General features: G+C 33.0%; 2 long non-coding RNA genes across 2 annotated transcripts; one reads left to right on the forward strand and one right to left on the reverse strand.

Annotated features, from left to right (window-relative positions):
- The first annotated feature begins 390 nt into the window (after positions 1–390).
- On the forward strand, positions 391–4,115 carry LOC127730877 (uncharacterized). Its single transcript, XR_007995340.1, has 3 exons — positions 391–598; positions 2,653–2,721; positions 3,118–4,115. It is a non-coding gene; the product is annotated as an uncharacterized LOC127730877 (long non-coding RNA).
- Positions 4,116–5,975: 1,860 nt separating this feature from the next.
- On the reverse strand, positions 5,976–7,503 carry LOC127730879 (uncharacterized). Its single transcript, XR_007995342.1, has 2 exons — positions 7,130–7,503; positions 5,976–6,502 (listed from the first exon to the last, which is right to left on the reverse strand). It is a non-coding gene; the product is annotated as an uncharacterized LOC127730879 (long non-coding RNA).
- Positions 7,504–16,327: the final 8,824 nt, after the last annotated feature.

Consider the following 16,327-nt stretch of genomic DNA (forward strand, 5'->3'; position numbering starts at 1 on the left):
TTTGATTTATCAATAAGCACTGTTAAAGTCAGAATTTCTCTCCCATCAGCCCATAGACTCAATGTAAAAAAAAAATGTAAAATAAGAAAAATCCCCTACCTATCCTATTTTTTCAAAGATGTAATAGGAAACACACATATTATTTCATTTGGCCTAATTAAGAAATAAATGTAATTGAAAAAAAATCTTTATATTTTTTAAAAGATTTTATTTTTAAAAGCTTGTCCTCGCAATATTAAGTTGAATTATACAAAGAGTGCTTGGTGTCTTTCCCACAAACAACTAATGATGGATGGCTAATTAATTGCCATGAATGCAGTTAAAAGAATATAAAAATCTAACATTTAACCTTATTTGTAACGCTTGAGTAAAAATGACTGGATGTATATATATATAATAGGAATCATTCACGACTTTTCACGCGTGGCGGCGCTGCGGTTCCATAAGTGGTTACTTGAACGCTTCAATCACGTAAAACGCTTGCATCAGTATTTACAACGTAAACAATGGCATCCGATGATTACAATACCTGGTCTGTTCCAGAACTAACGTTACGTGGAGCTGCCACAAGAGACAGAAATATAGATCTTATAGAAAGGTAAACGATGTATTTAAAAAATATTGAGATTTCTTCTATTATAAGCGGAAACGCCGCTACAGTACATTGCCAAAAAGCTTTCGTCACCTACATTTTTGGGCTATATATTTCATATAAAAAGACGTTTATTGGAGGCATTTATGGTTGTATTTTTACAAATAATGTGTTGAAAAACGCTGAATTGTATATAAAGAGTATTTGTTTGTTTTGTCATAGCTCTGTCATCTGTCAATGTCTGTTGTTTTTATTTTCTCCTGATGTGAACACATATACATGTACCCCAAGTTAGAAAAAAGCAAAATAAAAACCCCACTGAACATATAAATAGTCATGAATATATAATTAAACTTTCTAGGATACATTTAAATGATTTTGTATAATAATAATTAAAAATAGGGGTTCTATACAGATATTATCTGTTGGCCATGAAATGTGATACAGACCATGCAGACTGGGCAAGGGAAAATTAAATTTAACTTGTTATATACTGGGACTATTATACTAATAATCTATTAGTCCCAGTTATATATAAACAATTTATTACTTTTGAAAATGGGACAATTACACAAGGAAAGTATTAAATTCTCCCAATACCACTTTTAAACAAGACATGATTCTACATTTTTAAGCTTTAAATCTTGTAATATGTCTCAGCTTCATCAACTTAAAAAAAAAGACACTGTAAAAAAAATATAAAGGCCCTTCTCTGCAACTTTTTATATATAACATGATGGGGCCATTTTTGGAAATTTTAAAAGAGATGTACATCTATAATGAAGTTTTATTTGCAATTCAAGTTCAAACAAGGAATTATTTAAATATGGAATAATTTCAAATTCTGCAAAATTGATTAGAACATATTTATGAAAACTAACCCAACTAAATATTTTTTAAACTTAGAAATGTGGTCCTTATACATGTAGTTCTACGTCCTTTTTGAATCCTATCTGTTCTTGGCAGATAATCTTATAAGATTCTAAATAGTTTTCTAAACTATTATACTCTAGAAAAAAATGTTCCTTAACTAGTAAAAAGGGTTATACCTCTGTTGTTTGAAGGGCTATTAAAACATCTTCCTTTGAAAATGGGTTAAATAAATTTTCTCTCCAATAAGAACTTCTTGCTAGAGAGAAAATTTTATTAATTTTTAAGAAAAAAGTAATGTTTTATAATTTTATATACATGTCATGCCCAACATTCAGCATACAAGAATTTTTCAAAAATTTCATTAGTTATACCATTAAATCCACATGATATCTTGTTTTTCAAATATTTCATGGCAAGCAGAATTTAATCTATGTAATAGTACTTTAAAAAATCTTTACCTACATGTTTTAAAAAAATTCAAACCATTCCTTAGCTTGTTTAATTAAACTTTGGCTGGAACATGCATTAAATATTTGTCACTGGACATTAAGATTCCAACAATCAATCAATATATTTGAACTTGAATCATTGATTTCTTTCCTTTTTGTCTAGCCTTGACAGAGTCCAAAAGCAAGACATAGCATATATTAGGTATGCTGTTTTCAGCGTCATCAACAATGTATTAGTTAGTAAAGTAATATAAAATAGTGAAATATTGCAGACATTTTCTACTGGTAGATATTTGTAACAATGAAAGACAATATATTCATTATACAGTTTTCATGATTAATCGCACAGGCACTTGTCTCAAAAAAAAAAATTCCTATATACCTTAATATAACATGTGTTATAGGAAATTTTTTTCTGAGACAAGTGCCTGTGATTAATCGCTAGCCCTTCAAGGCCAGGCCAGATATATTTTTTGTAAGTATAGATAATTGTTAATGTGTCAATCCTAGTCAGGAGCCTTTAATTTAGTAGTTATAGTTGGTTAATTTCTGATATATATACATATAATATATTTGTTTTTTTATTGTCTTATTTTATAATTTAAAATCAAGCCATTAGTTTTCTTGTTTGAATTTTCTTTCATTTTTGAATGTTGTGACCTTTGTAGCTGACTAGTTCTGTGATTTTTTCTTGACTGTATTGTATTTAATATTTTGACTTTTTTTTATCTTTTGTAGAATCAATTAGAAGAGCCAAAATTTATAAGCTTAGATTCAAAACATTCTGGAGGAACAGATTGTGTGAAGGTATTTATCCTTTTATAGCCCCAATCTATATCACAAAAATGTATTTGTGTTAAAATATACAATTACCATTAAGGGAGTTGATTTTTTGTAAGACCAAGTAAAGGTTACAGGTCCTAATCTCAGTTGGGAAAATGGTACTGTACAGTTTTATTTTAGTACTGGTGAACTCTACCGTTACAGACTCGTATGATAATAATACACCTGAAACTCCACAGATGTACGTGTATATCTTCCGAATCCAGCCACACTGATTAGATGTCGCTTTTCAATATAAATTTTTATGAAAACAGACTGGATTAAAATAAAATTTTCTTTTGTAATTTGATGAAATTTAAATTATCTCCACTAGTTTACTCACTAAACAACAGGACTAATCTGTTAACATTTTCTTTACAGAAGCAACAGAAGTCAAGAGAAATAAAAAGAATGGAACAAAAGAAAAATTGAAAAAGAACAGTGAAATGACAAAATTAAATAAAAATTTTGCATTTCTTATTGTTGTTATCTTGTGTATTGTTGACCAAGACAGCAAAGAAAACCATCGAAAAGCTGTTCTGAGACAGAAAATGACAGATGCTACACATGATCAAACAAAAGATAAAAAAACACTTCTAAGAAAAAAATTGTTCAATGCTGGACCAAATGAAATGCATGAGGATATATATAATCTGAAATAAAATGCTTTGCTGAGCGCAGCCTGATACGACCGCAGAACCCTATAGGTGTAACACCACTAATTCGGCCCGGCCAGAAAGCACATACCAGAAAGTAGTACATATTTAACACAAAATAGTTCCTACACATGAGTGTAACTTTCAAAATATGTAGAATATTTAGGTATTGTTGGTATCAAATAAAAGCTGAATGAATGGTGATCATTGTAGAACACTTTTTGACTTATAATTTTGAATATAAAAAAAAATGCACTAAATTTTATAAAGAGGGTACTTTTTGCCTGTATGTCAGATCTGAAGTACCTGTTTTGGTACATCCGAAGTTCCGGGAACCAGTTCTTTCTTATATGCCATTAAAGGTATGTTGATTTTTCCGGTACAAGACACCATAAAGTGTTGCTTTGACATGCAATGATTGTCACTTTATTTGAACTTGAAACAAAAGAGCTGTGTCTGCTTGAAATTGAGGAATTTAACATAGAAAGCAATGGGGCCATGAATTAGTGGTGTACTTCCTATACAGTTGGGGCAAATTTGGACACAATATTCAAGCTTTATACTGTCTGAATTTGGATTGTAATCAAATTTTTGACATAATATAGGTTTCTGACACAAAATAAATGTGGTCAAAGATCTTATAAATCCATTGCGCAATACTGTGCAATTGAAGATTTCTTCTTGAAACTTTTCAAAAATTCGAAATTTTAAAAATTTTGAAAAAAAAATCTGGATCCCTTAAAAAAAATTGTGAAAAAATCCCCCCCCCCCCAACTTTTTGAACCCCTCCTTGGAGCAATAATCCCAAAACTCAATCCCAGCCTTCCCTTTGTTATATGGAACCTTGTGGTACAATGTCAGAGAGATCCATACTTATACACAAGTTATTGTCTGGAAACTAGAAAAATGCTTGTTTTTGGCCCCTTTTTGGCCCTTAATTCCTAAACTGTTGGCCCTATTACCCCTAAAATGAATCCCAACCTTCTACTTGTGGTATTAAACATTGTGGTACAATTTCAGAGCATTCGATATACTTATACACAAGTTATTATCCTGAAACTAGAAAAATGCTTGTTTTGGGCCCCTTTTTGGTTGGGACCATCATCCCCAAAATCAATCCCAACCTTCCTTTTGTGGTATTAAACCTTCTTAAAAAATTTCATAAAGATCCATTCACTTAAACTAAAGTTATTGTCCGGAAACCAATGTGTCTTCGGACAACAACGCAGATATGCGGTATGGGCTTTGCTCATTGTTGAAGGCTGTACGGTGACCTATAGTTGTAATTATTTCTGTGTCATTTGGTCTCTTGTGGAGAGTTGTCTCATTGGCAATCATACCACATCTTCTTTTTCATATGTGTTCAGTGCAAAATCCAAAAAAATGGACTATTCAATAAAATTGATATCTAAGACAGGAAATATTGGGGTTTGTCAATGAGACATTAACCCGACAAAAATAGACAAAATATATATAGATTAAGCCGGCATCAACAGCATGCAGACAAATGTAAAAGGAGATGTGGGGTAAAGATCAGTATGACGGCAGTTGTTTTCTCAAATGTGGATCCAGGATTTTGAATCTAGATAAAGTGACCCCCCCACTCCACTCTGAAGTAACTGTTTTAAAACAAAGTCAATGTAGGACTTTCTTTGAGATATTATTGTGTCTGGGAGACACAATTGATGCCCCCGTAGATGCAAAGTGTTATTTTAAAATAACTATAACATATAACCGCTTATACCCCAAAAACGACAAAGTTCAACTATCTCCCAAAAGGGCAAATATCAATAAAAATCAAAACCATAACCACATGCACATCTTCAATATATGTACAAACAGACAGCAAAGTGAAAACTTCCTAGGATTCTAACTGTAGGAGAAGTTGTGCTGAATAACTATATACCCATAATGGGACGAACGGACAGACAGACAGACAGAAGGACAGACAGGGGTAAAATAATATGCCCCAACTTTCAGTTGCGGAGGCATTAAAAGGGGTCATCAGGCCCCAAACTAGACAAAGTTTTGAGAGTAATAAAAAAATCTGGATTTACCATAAATGTAGCTCCATAAGGGCCATAAAGGGGGACCCAGGCACCCCACTCCTAAATCTGTCTCTGATATTAAACATTGTTTTTTATGTTTCTGAATATTTTATAAAAAGACTTGAAAGATTATGTTAGAAAACATTTTTATAATGATATTTCGAATAACATTTAAATGATTTTTTAATGATTTTTTGAGAATATGAAGATTATTAAAACATTTTTCAAAACATTTTTTCCTGCAGAAATGAATTTTTATGTTTTAAAAATGTTTCAGGGATAATTGATTAACAAACACATTCAAATCATTTATAAGACATTTTACAAACATTGTCGTCAAAATTCAGTAACATTTTAATGATGTTTTAAAAGTATCATGAAAATGTTTAGAAAATATTTTTAACGCCATACATTTTTGCATGAATTTGATATTTTTCTACAATATTTTTTCAACATTTTTTTTTGGTGCTAACTGGGAAAGCAGTGGTGAAACAGCACCACATTAGAACAAATAATAAAATCAATTGCATGTAAATCCATTTCATCTTTTATGCATATTTATTTACAATGTATTTTTATGAAATTAGAAAGAACACAGCAAACACAGATAATTCTGGAACCAAGTTGAATTAGAAGTTTCCACGTGGAATTACATGTTTCAGATTGTTTATTCCCCTGCCACAGCGGAGGAGGGGCATTAAGTTTTACCCTTGTGTAACTTTTAGATAATACAAGGACTCTTTTAATGTGAATTTCGGTTGGACGACACTTTTCTATCACAAACTACTTTCTTCTGATCTAGATGGAATTTCCCTTTCAGAAAAGTTTGTGTGTTATTATAAGGAACTGTCTTGGCTAGTAGATAAATCCTGTTCCATAATTCCACTATTTGCCATTTGTTGTCACCTTTGTCAAATTTTTTTTACATCTGGTTCTGACAGAAGTATTGATCCTCGCACTTGCAGCCACTTGGATTTTAACCATTAATTCATTTCAAACATAAAGATGTATCCCATTCATCACTTCATGGTTGGGTAAAAAGTCTGTTATCCATGATGGCTTCTGAAATATTAAAACAGGAAAACACAAAGCATCATGTTATTTAATAAACTGCAGGTTCAGAAATTTTTCTTATCATTCATAAAGGACAAGCGTTTAATGCAGGGATGTGTTTGATGTTTTTTTCTAACAAAAATACTCTTGATTTCCAACTTTGAAGAATTAAAAAAAATTGGTCTGACAGCTTTTGCCATAAGTTTAATGTAAAGTCCTTAGAAAATTCAGACTTTATTGCGACAAACAAATAGAAAAATTATGCTCATATGTACCATGGTTTTTTTTAGAATGCAATATAGGGATTGTCATATTTCCCAATACATGTAGTTCTCTTCCTTTCATGCATTGTTTTGTCAGGGAAATATATTTCACTTGCTATAATTAAGTGCACAACATAATTATTATTTCTTATTTACAATGCAAACAAAGGTAAAAGGGTGAAAAAATGTGAAGACTAGGAAAAAACTTACAAAGTGTGAGGGTATATTTGAAGAATAAAATACATCCCTGTGTCATCCCCCTATTTTAATAAATAATAACCTGTCAAATTTTTGGGCTGTTTAATCGAGAAAAAATAAAACAAAGAGGTTAAATACTGCACGAAATATAAGAAAAATATAAATGCATAATAACCTAATCCTGTTGTTATATAATCTCCTGGCATGACATGGTTATCAGCTGGTTATGGCAAACTTGATCGAATATTTTCCGCCGGGTTTCCCTAGATATTTTTGATGGGTGGATCAACTCTCTTGATGCCTTCTCTCCATTTTAAAAGAATTTCATGGTCTTTTGGGAATCTGTGGTCCCTCTTCAGAATAATTGCAGCCGGGGACACAACAATTTTGGAGCTTAGTTTGGAGAAATTAGCGAGTGTCGATTGTAGTTACTAATGTAAACATGTGCAACGTAATGCGATTCAAGCGTCAAATTGATTAAAACGTTTCCGACAACCACTTATGGAACACCAGCGACGTCTACAGGAAGAAATATTACGAATGATCCCTATTGTACATGGCTGAATTAAAATTACCGCATTATGGCGCATACCTGGTTTCTTCAAATGAGACCAATGGAAATAGACCTGACTGTTGTCAATACTTGATTGTTGATCATTCTGATTATCTGTCCAAGTACAAAACTATGCTAACAAGAAATTGCACATGAGCATATAGAAAGTACTTGAAAAGTTTCAGATTGTTTGATGTCTGAAGTAGTTTCTATCCTGTTCAATGACTGAATGAGGATCATGAGATTTAGGGGGAAGGAAACACTCTTATCGTGTTTAAATCACGACAACCAATGCAATAGTCACATGGTGTTACTGTGAGCCAAAATTTGTTCCTGTGAAAAAAGTTCCAGTGGAACTAATATCACAGGAAATATGTTCTGGGAGAACTTTTTTCACAGATGATTTCTATATAATTTGTTCCATCTCTATAAAATAAGTTCCACACTTTACCTGGTGAAATAAGTACCGGGTTGGTGAAATTTGTTCCTTACCTGGTGAAATAAGTTCCGGGTTTATGAGATTTGTTCCTTATCTGGTGAAATAAGTTCTGGGTTTGTGAGATTTGTTCCTCACCTGGTGAAATAAGTTCCTTGTCTGTGAAATATGTTCCACTGGTTAAACAAGTTATCTTATATACTGAGCATTTGTCATCAGTGAGTTTAAAGTTATCATTCAAGTGCATTATAAAAATAAGTATTATATCAATAATAAAAAAAGTAAAAAGTGTAAATCATCCAATTCGGATCCTGTGGAGTATAGCAAATGTTTAATTATATACTCCGTAAAAAATATCAAAATGACACTTTTCAGCCAGAAAAGAGTAGAATAAGAAAAATCAATCATTCAGAAAAAGAGTATAGTTAAAGATGAACATATGTACTTATTTGAAAAGGACAAAGTGACTGATCAGTTATATCAAAAGACATGTAGAAACAAAAGACCTTAGTACATGTATGACTAGAACACGCGGCCATGACAGTTAACAAAAACCAAGGCGGAATACCACATAAAACATAAATTATGCTACATTACCATCGCTTTTATTTCTTATCTTCATCCTTTAGTTACAGTCATGCCTTCAATTGCAAATGTATTCCATGCAATCACACTCAGTACAGCACTCAGCTTGCATTATAATTTAAATGTAGCAAGAAAATATTTCGCTTGCAATTTGTTGCAAAGGTACGTATTTTCTGTGTAAAATAGGTTTGAGCGGAACTTATTCATTGATTTCTATGAAATATGTACACGTTCGTTTAAAACAAATATCACAGGAACTTATTTAACTTTTTAAAACTCTAAATATTAATTGGAACAAAATTCATGGAGCTATGATTTTTGTTCCGGAACTTATTTCACATTTGGTCATAAAAAATAGTTCCGGAACAAATATTACAGTGCTGGAACATATTTTCTGTGATATAAAGTCCAGTGGAACATATTTCCTATGAAATTTGTTCCGGCGGAACAAATGTCACGCCGGAACAAATTTTTTGTTACATTACTTCGTCCCTCATACCCGCCCTTATATTAAAGCCCTTATACAATGCATCTGAGACTACTATAACCTCAGACTATAACATAGTGTTATAATAGTCTCAGAATATATGTAGAATAATGCCGGTAACATTATAACTTTATCATACATTTATTCTCCTTTGGTGTGGAATAAAAGCAAATTACCTGCAGTGCTTCTATTTTATTAAGTTGTGTTTCAAGCAAGCATTTGTGAAAACAGTACTATTTAAAGTATTTTTGGGCAAGATAGAAAATTACAGTACAGGGCCTTTTGGTGTAGGTCTATTGTTAATGATGAAATTGAAAGAGGATACCAATTAATTTAATTTATAACCAAAAATCTAATTAAACGAGAAAAGCCAGAGAATAAAAGATAAAACAACAATAACTTACCATTACACATAAACTGACTGATCCAGAAATTTTCATAAAGGGGGTGGGGGCACTGACTGTTAAAAAGCAGGCCTCACTAGTCATGCCAGTGGCGGATCCAGATATTTTCATAAGTGGGGCCCACTGACTGCCTAACCGTGAGGGTCCCGCTCTGGTCATGCTTCAGTGATTTCCTATATAATCAACCAAATCCCCCCTGGCCCCTCTAAATCCACCTCTGCATGCTTAAGTGATAATCCCTATACAATCAATCAAATTTTTCCCACAAAAAGGGGAGAGGCAGGGTGCACTAAATTCGCCTCTGTGTGCAACATGAACATCCAAAATACATGAATGAACTCAAGTAGTGATAGTAGTGAACAGTTCGGAACTTCCCGGGGCTGCTCAACATGTGGCAACCTACGTCTTAGTATAATTGCAAATTTAGTAAGTAAAATTTTGATTTGATTCGACATTTTGACAAACATGATAACATAAGGGACTGACGACATCATAAGATCGATGTAGGATAAAAAAAAAACTTAAATCAAATAGTTTGGGGGTGGGGTGGGTGGGTAAAAATTGCTGCAAGTTTTGTTTATCCAACATCAATTTTACATATATATCAAATCAATTTTTCCCAAATTAATGGAAAAGAGGGGGGGGGGGGGGGTCAGTGAATTATCCTACATTGAACTTTTGATGTCGACTCGTCCCTAAGATCTGGTGAGCTTTTCGTTGAATATAGGAGATAGTGATTAAAGTATTTGCAAGCAACGTTCATAAGTTGAGAATTATAAAACAAAATATATTGTTTAACCTTGGACCAATAGATCAAGTTCAAAATTTAGCCATTTCAAGGATCGATCAGGGTGATAATGTAGCACTGGCTATTATAATACTTGTGTAGAACCTTGTATAGAGTAAATCAAGGAGGCAGTAGGAAAACTTATAAGATGTTTCCTAATAATCATGATTACAAAAGAACTTGACACGGATTCTTAACTGAAGGTCTGTCCGATTAGTAAAATTTCGAATGCACTTAAATGAATACATAAGTGACCCCCCCCCCTTAAGTCTCCGCCAAGACTGATAGACTCCTTAAGCCAATTCTGTAACCAAGAGCATTCCTATGTTTATATTTTATTTATTATTGAGTTAGTGTTTAACCTTTAGTTCTTCTCTGATTAGAGCTAGGATTTGTATAGTAATAATATACAAATCCTTGATAAGAGCAGAGACATATAAGTATTATATGTCTCTGATAAGAGTAATCCTCGTTTGTCAATTTTCCATAATTCCGCGGCACCACCCCCTCAGCAAACAGTCTTGTATTTAATTCTGAATAGAACAAAATGTAAAATAAGTGAATAAGTTATAGATTAAATATTAAATAAATAATTAAATATTCTTTATTTAGTTTTTTCTTTATTCTCACTTCTTCCAGAGACATGTACGAATGTACATGTATGTCTCTGATTCTTCATAGTCTTATATTAAGGATTTGTAGAGTATACAAATCCTTGATTATAACAAAGGCATATAATACTCAGTGTACCACTTCTGAACTTTTTTGTAATTATTATCTCTACTTAATTCCCCATTCTTGATTCCAGACCGGGTTCCGGACTAACTCTCATATACGTAAATGATCGTAGATGTACGAAAGCTTGACACGTCGAATACGAAAACCCGGAAATATTTTCTCCGTTGCCGTTTTTTATACTATGACGCAAAATCCATGGACGCTCGTCTGCTGCTGAATTCATGTTTTACAGTTTAACAAGGATTTGTATAGTGTCACTGTACAAATCCTTGAGTTTAAAGAATGGAAAGATATATTATAGTCAGATAGATAATACAAAGAACTCTGGTTTTTCAAAACCGATGGGTCAAAAAGTTATTAGTATGAACAGATAAATTGAAATGGGTTGCTTGTCGATTAACAGGTTGGGGACAAGTCAGGAAATGTGGGGTATTGCCTGTTTTCAGGGAACACCCCAGTTTTCTGGTGTTAAAAAACCCCAGTTTACAGGGACTTCCTTTTTCTATTTCAATTTAAAGCATGAAATCTACAAAAGCGCACATTTTAACTTCGTCAGTAGTATTTGTAAATACTTAAAGTATTTCAGGAACAACAAAACATGAATAAGTGAAGCCTTGTTTTTTCTAAAACTCAAAAACATACAAATCTTTTGTTTAGGAGTCAATTGACCAAGTTGCATGCTCCAGGTGTAACTGACCATAACTGAATTATATTCACTTCTATTGAAAATTTCTATTCATTGAATTTAAATGCCCAAGTGATTAACTTATCTTTTTGTCATCAAGGTATGAATTGGTGAACAAAGGAATTGTTTTGTTGTGAGTTGAGCATCAAATTAGACTTGAAATAAGCTTGATTTTTGAACTAATAAAAACACTTGCTATCATAAAGCATTGTTATCACATGAAGAATGTGCGCTTTTGTAGATTTCATACCATAAATTGAAGAGGAAAAAAAAGAAGTCCCAGTATACTGGGGTTTTTAAACACCAGAAAACTGGGGTGTACCCTGAAAACAGGGAATACCCCACTTTTCCTGACTTGAGCCCAACCTGATTAACTGGAAGAAACCGGGGAACGAAAGAAAGTTGTGTTTCTCTTAACGGATTACGTACCCAATATTTTGTACTTGGAAAGCGCAACGAAAGGTAAATATTATCATGTACATATTTAAGAAGATGCTAGTGCTATACTTTTCACGAAAAAAATTTGACTTTAAAAAGTTTATAAATGTCATCGCATGCAAACCCGAAAATCAGTCAAAGATTGTCAAGAACGGACGCAAGTCAACTCGACCCACTGGCAAAACGCCCTACTTTTTTAACAACACGCCTCCCTTTTTAAAAATATCCCACTCTTGTTAAGGGAGCTACCATGTGAGTTTTATTGGGGGGTACTGGTAGGGGTGTGTTATTTGAAAAATATGCGGAACTGGAGTTCTGTCAACTTATAAGTTAAAAAAAGCTAGGATTTATGTAAAGAATTACCAGGAACAAATATAGTGAAAAATTAACTGGCAGGACAGAGATTTCAATTAAAAAAAAATGCAGGATAACATTCTTATCCTAGCCCCCACCCCATAAAAATCAAGTGGTGGCTTCCTTACCAACTCGCCCCGCTTTTAAAAATAATTGCCCCACTTATGAAAAGGGTTAAATCCGTAAAATATACTCCTGTCAACAATGGCAACTCGCCCAACTTGGGTAAAATCCAAATGAATATAGAATATAAAAAAAATAAAGGTCTGCCAACTCGCCCGTATTTACTTATCTACCCAGAAATTAGAAGACACTGATACAAAGAAATCGAAATTTAATATATGATATTTATTGATTTAAAATGATGTTTCACTTCTTAAAATATGATTGTAGATTCATTATTTATTATTAAATTATTATGTAATTTATGTATTTATTTATTGTATCATAATCTATTTGATTCTTTTTTTAGCTGACTCAAAATCATGCATGATGATGCTGTTTGGGCCCCCTGGTTGTACATTGTACATAGGAAGTGGACTCCTCGAGAAGATGAAAGGTCTGCTTTACATGTATGTAATGTAAATATAAAAATAAGAAAATGTGGTGATTGCCAATGAGAAAAAAATAGAGGAATTTTTAAAAGTGTAAATTCACTTGTTTTTCAATCCTAATAAATCTGTCATATTGTAATGATAATAATGTTTAAATTACGTAATTATTTTCAAAATAAAATATTGTTTACACCAATGAGAAAAGACAACTCTCCACCAGAAATCAAATGACATTGAAGTTAACAACAATAGGTCACTGTACATCCTTCAACAATGAGCAAAGCCAATACCGCATAGTCAGGTTTTAAAGAACCTATATGAGAATCACAAATTTGTAAATCAATTCAAACCAGAAAACTAACAGACTAATTTATACAATGTAATATATAAAAAACAGAACCAAAAAAACAAAATATTAGCAACAAACGACAAACTGAACCACTGAATAACACTAACAGGCTTCTGACATGAGACAGACGCATTCAAAAGGTTGTGGTGGGGCTAGACTAGTAGTTTGTGGTACTAAACCAACCACCTTAGCTGGGATATTGGTGTGAAAAGGGCTTTTAAAGCAGATTTATACATCCCCAAAACTAAAAAGACTAAGTATAGATCTGAGAGTACTCCCAATTGCTAACAGCTAGTTCAAAGCCAATAACAACTTTCAAGGTACATGTACATGTATTTACCACCAAACCTTGTCTCGTTTAGTCCATTTCTCAGATATTACCTTATATCAATGATCAGTCTTCACGCTGAACCACAGGCCCAGCAGCCCAGGCTTGTAAAATTGCTCTCGGGCCTGTAAAAATCATCTCTACAGGCCAACAGAATCTAACTAAAATTCTCCAAAAATTGAGTTCCGGGCCTGTAGATTTAAAAGTTCATTGTGAAGACTGTTATCAAATACTAGTTCAGCTTTTGGTATAATTTAAACATTTTTGAATGACTTCAAATTTCAAAAAGTATCATGATTATTAAAATAACTTGATGGTAAGTTGATGCCCAAAGATTGGCATTATAAATCATGACAGATTCAGAGATCCAATTATACATGTATATAACCGCTTTTGTTCATCCCTTCATTCAAGGGTCATATGGATTTTATATGATGGATTAGATCATTAGAACATTAAAATGATTAAATACTTTGATTTTTTATAGTCATTTTTATATGCCTGTCAAAATTTTTACGGGACATATTATGGTATACAAATGTCCGGCTTCCGGCCGTCTGTCTGTCTGTCTCTCTGGCGTCCACATGTCGCACTGTAACTTGAGAACCACTTATCCAAATTTAATGAAACTTAACATAGTCGTTTCTTATGATGGTCAAACTATCTGCATACTTTTTGGTGAAAATAAGATTTAAACTTTCGTAGTTACAAGACTTTATAGCTAAAACAGGGGTGTATTTTTTCACATGTCGCGCCGTATCTCAAAAAACATGTATTATTGTTGCTTAAAACTTTACACACTACTTATTTATATTAATCTTAAGATCTGTTTACTTTTTGGTGATGATTCAAAATTTTATTTTAGAGTTATTGAGTTTTTTATAAAAAAAAAAGGGGGGTTTTAAAATGTTGCGCCGTATCTCAGAAACTATTTATGATTATTGCATAAAACTTCACACACAAGACGACGGGTGTATCATGCGCTCGTGGCACAGCTGTTTATTAGCTTTTCTCATCACAAGGCGTCTGTCGTCGTTGTCCGTTGCTGTTAACTTTTACAAAAATCTTCTCTTCTGAAACTAGGGAGTCAAATTGAAACAAACTTGGCCACAAACATCATTAGGATATTTAGTTAGCAATATGTGCCAGATGACCTCTCCTGCTAACTAACATGCCAACATGGCTAAAAATAGAACATAGGGGTAAAATGCTGTTTTTGGCTTATACATGTGTAGGACTCGGAGGTGCGATGGGGACGCTGAAGTGCGATGGTCCACACCGAAGTGCAATGGTCCACGCCGAAGTGCGATGGTCCTTTCGATAAAGTGGGATGATTTTGCATGACGTTTGATATTGTGACGTTTTCAAATACAACGTTATGAAACAAATGGATTCACAGGCAGGAGAATAAGATTTGTAGATGAAGGTTTCGTACGTACTAAGGAAAGGAAACAGAATGAAACGAACGATTTAAGTCCCAAACAGTTTTGAGCATGTCTTGGTCTTATATAAAATTTGACTTCTCCTCAAGTTAACATCACATGATTTTGTGTGGCCAACTTTATAAATAATAAATTAATTATTAGCAATGTTTTCGTTATATCAAGTAGTGATAATTTTGTTTTATTCTCGAAATGAATCCGGCATGCTTTGTAAGAAAACGGGCAATCTTGGTTATTTTATTTTGTTTAAAGTATTAATATTCTGCTATGGGTTAGGCCAAAAGAAACCCAAATGGTGCCAACTTGTTGTAATTCTCAGTTTCTGCTGCTTAGCGAAAAATCAGCTAATTCTCAAGCTAATGACAGAACAAGCGTCATGTCTCACTATATGTCAAGCATAAATGTAATCGGTAGTTTTTATTTCTTAAAAACTGTTATGATTTATTAAATAAATAGATGCATGAGTGTTGTGAGAAATTTCGTAGCTACTGACATGACAAGAACAAGTTACTAGTATATTTGATAAAATTAAATGTATCCTGCTTAGTTAGTACTACAAAGAGCGCTGTGCTATACCCGTTTTATTTTTTATCGCACTTGAATGCTCATTATAAAAACAATGTCCCCCAACTCGAATCCATTATACTTAATCTGAGCCATCCAGTCTATTTTCTGCCTCATACTGTTGTATACTAAGCAAAACATAAGAAAATTAAAGTCTTTATTTTGACCTGACCAGAAAACCTGGTCTTCCAAATGCAAGGCTAGCACATTAACCACTACATCGCCACATTTAAAAATGGGATTTCAACTTCAGACCATTGCATTTAGCTAGTATACACAACGTCACAGTTAGACCATCGCACTTCAGCGTACCCACCAAACGCTACTTGATGTACAGTTCTAAAGATGCATATCGAATGTACATCTGTAAAGCTGTATATAAACTGTACAGCTGTAAAGCTGTATATCAACTCTACAGTTTACAAACAGTTTTACAGATGTACAGTTTATATACAGCTTAACAGCTGTACAGTTGATATACAGCTTTACAGATGTACAGTTTATATACAGCTTTACAGCTGTACAGTTGATATACAGCTTTACAGATGTACAGTTTATATACAGCTTTATAGCTGTACAGTTAGTATACAGCTTTACAGATGTACATTCGATATGCATCTGAGAACTGTACATCAAGATTACTTGTACTAAAGTAGCTGTGATATAGAC

The sequence above is a fragment of the Mytilus californianus genome, unplaced genomic scaffold, assembly GCF_021869535.1.
Source record: "Mytilus californianus isolate M0D057914Y unplaced genomic scaffold, xbMytCali1.0.p SCAF_2, whole genome shotgun sequence".
Taxonomy (NCBI): domain Eukaryota; kingdom Metazoa; phylum Mollusca; class Bivalvia; order Mytilida; family Mytilidae; genus Mytilus; species Mytilus californianus.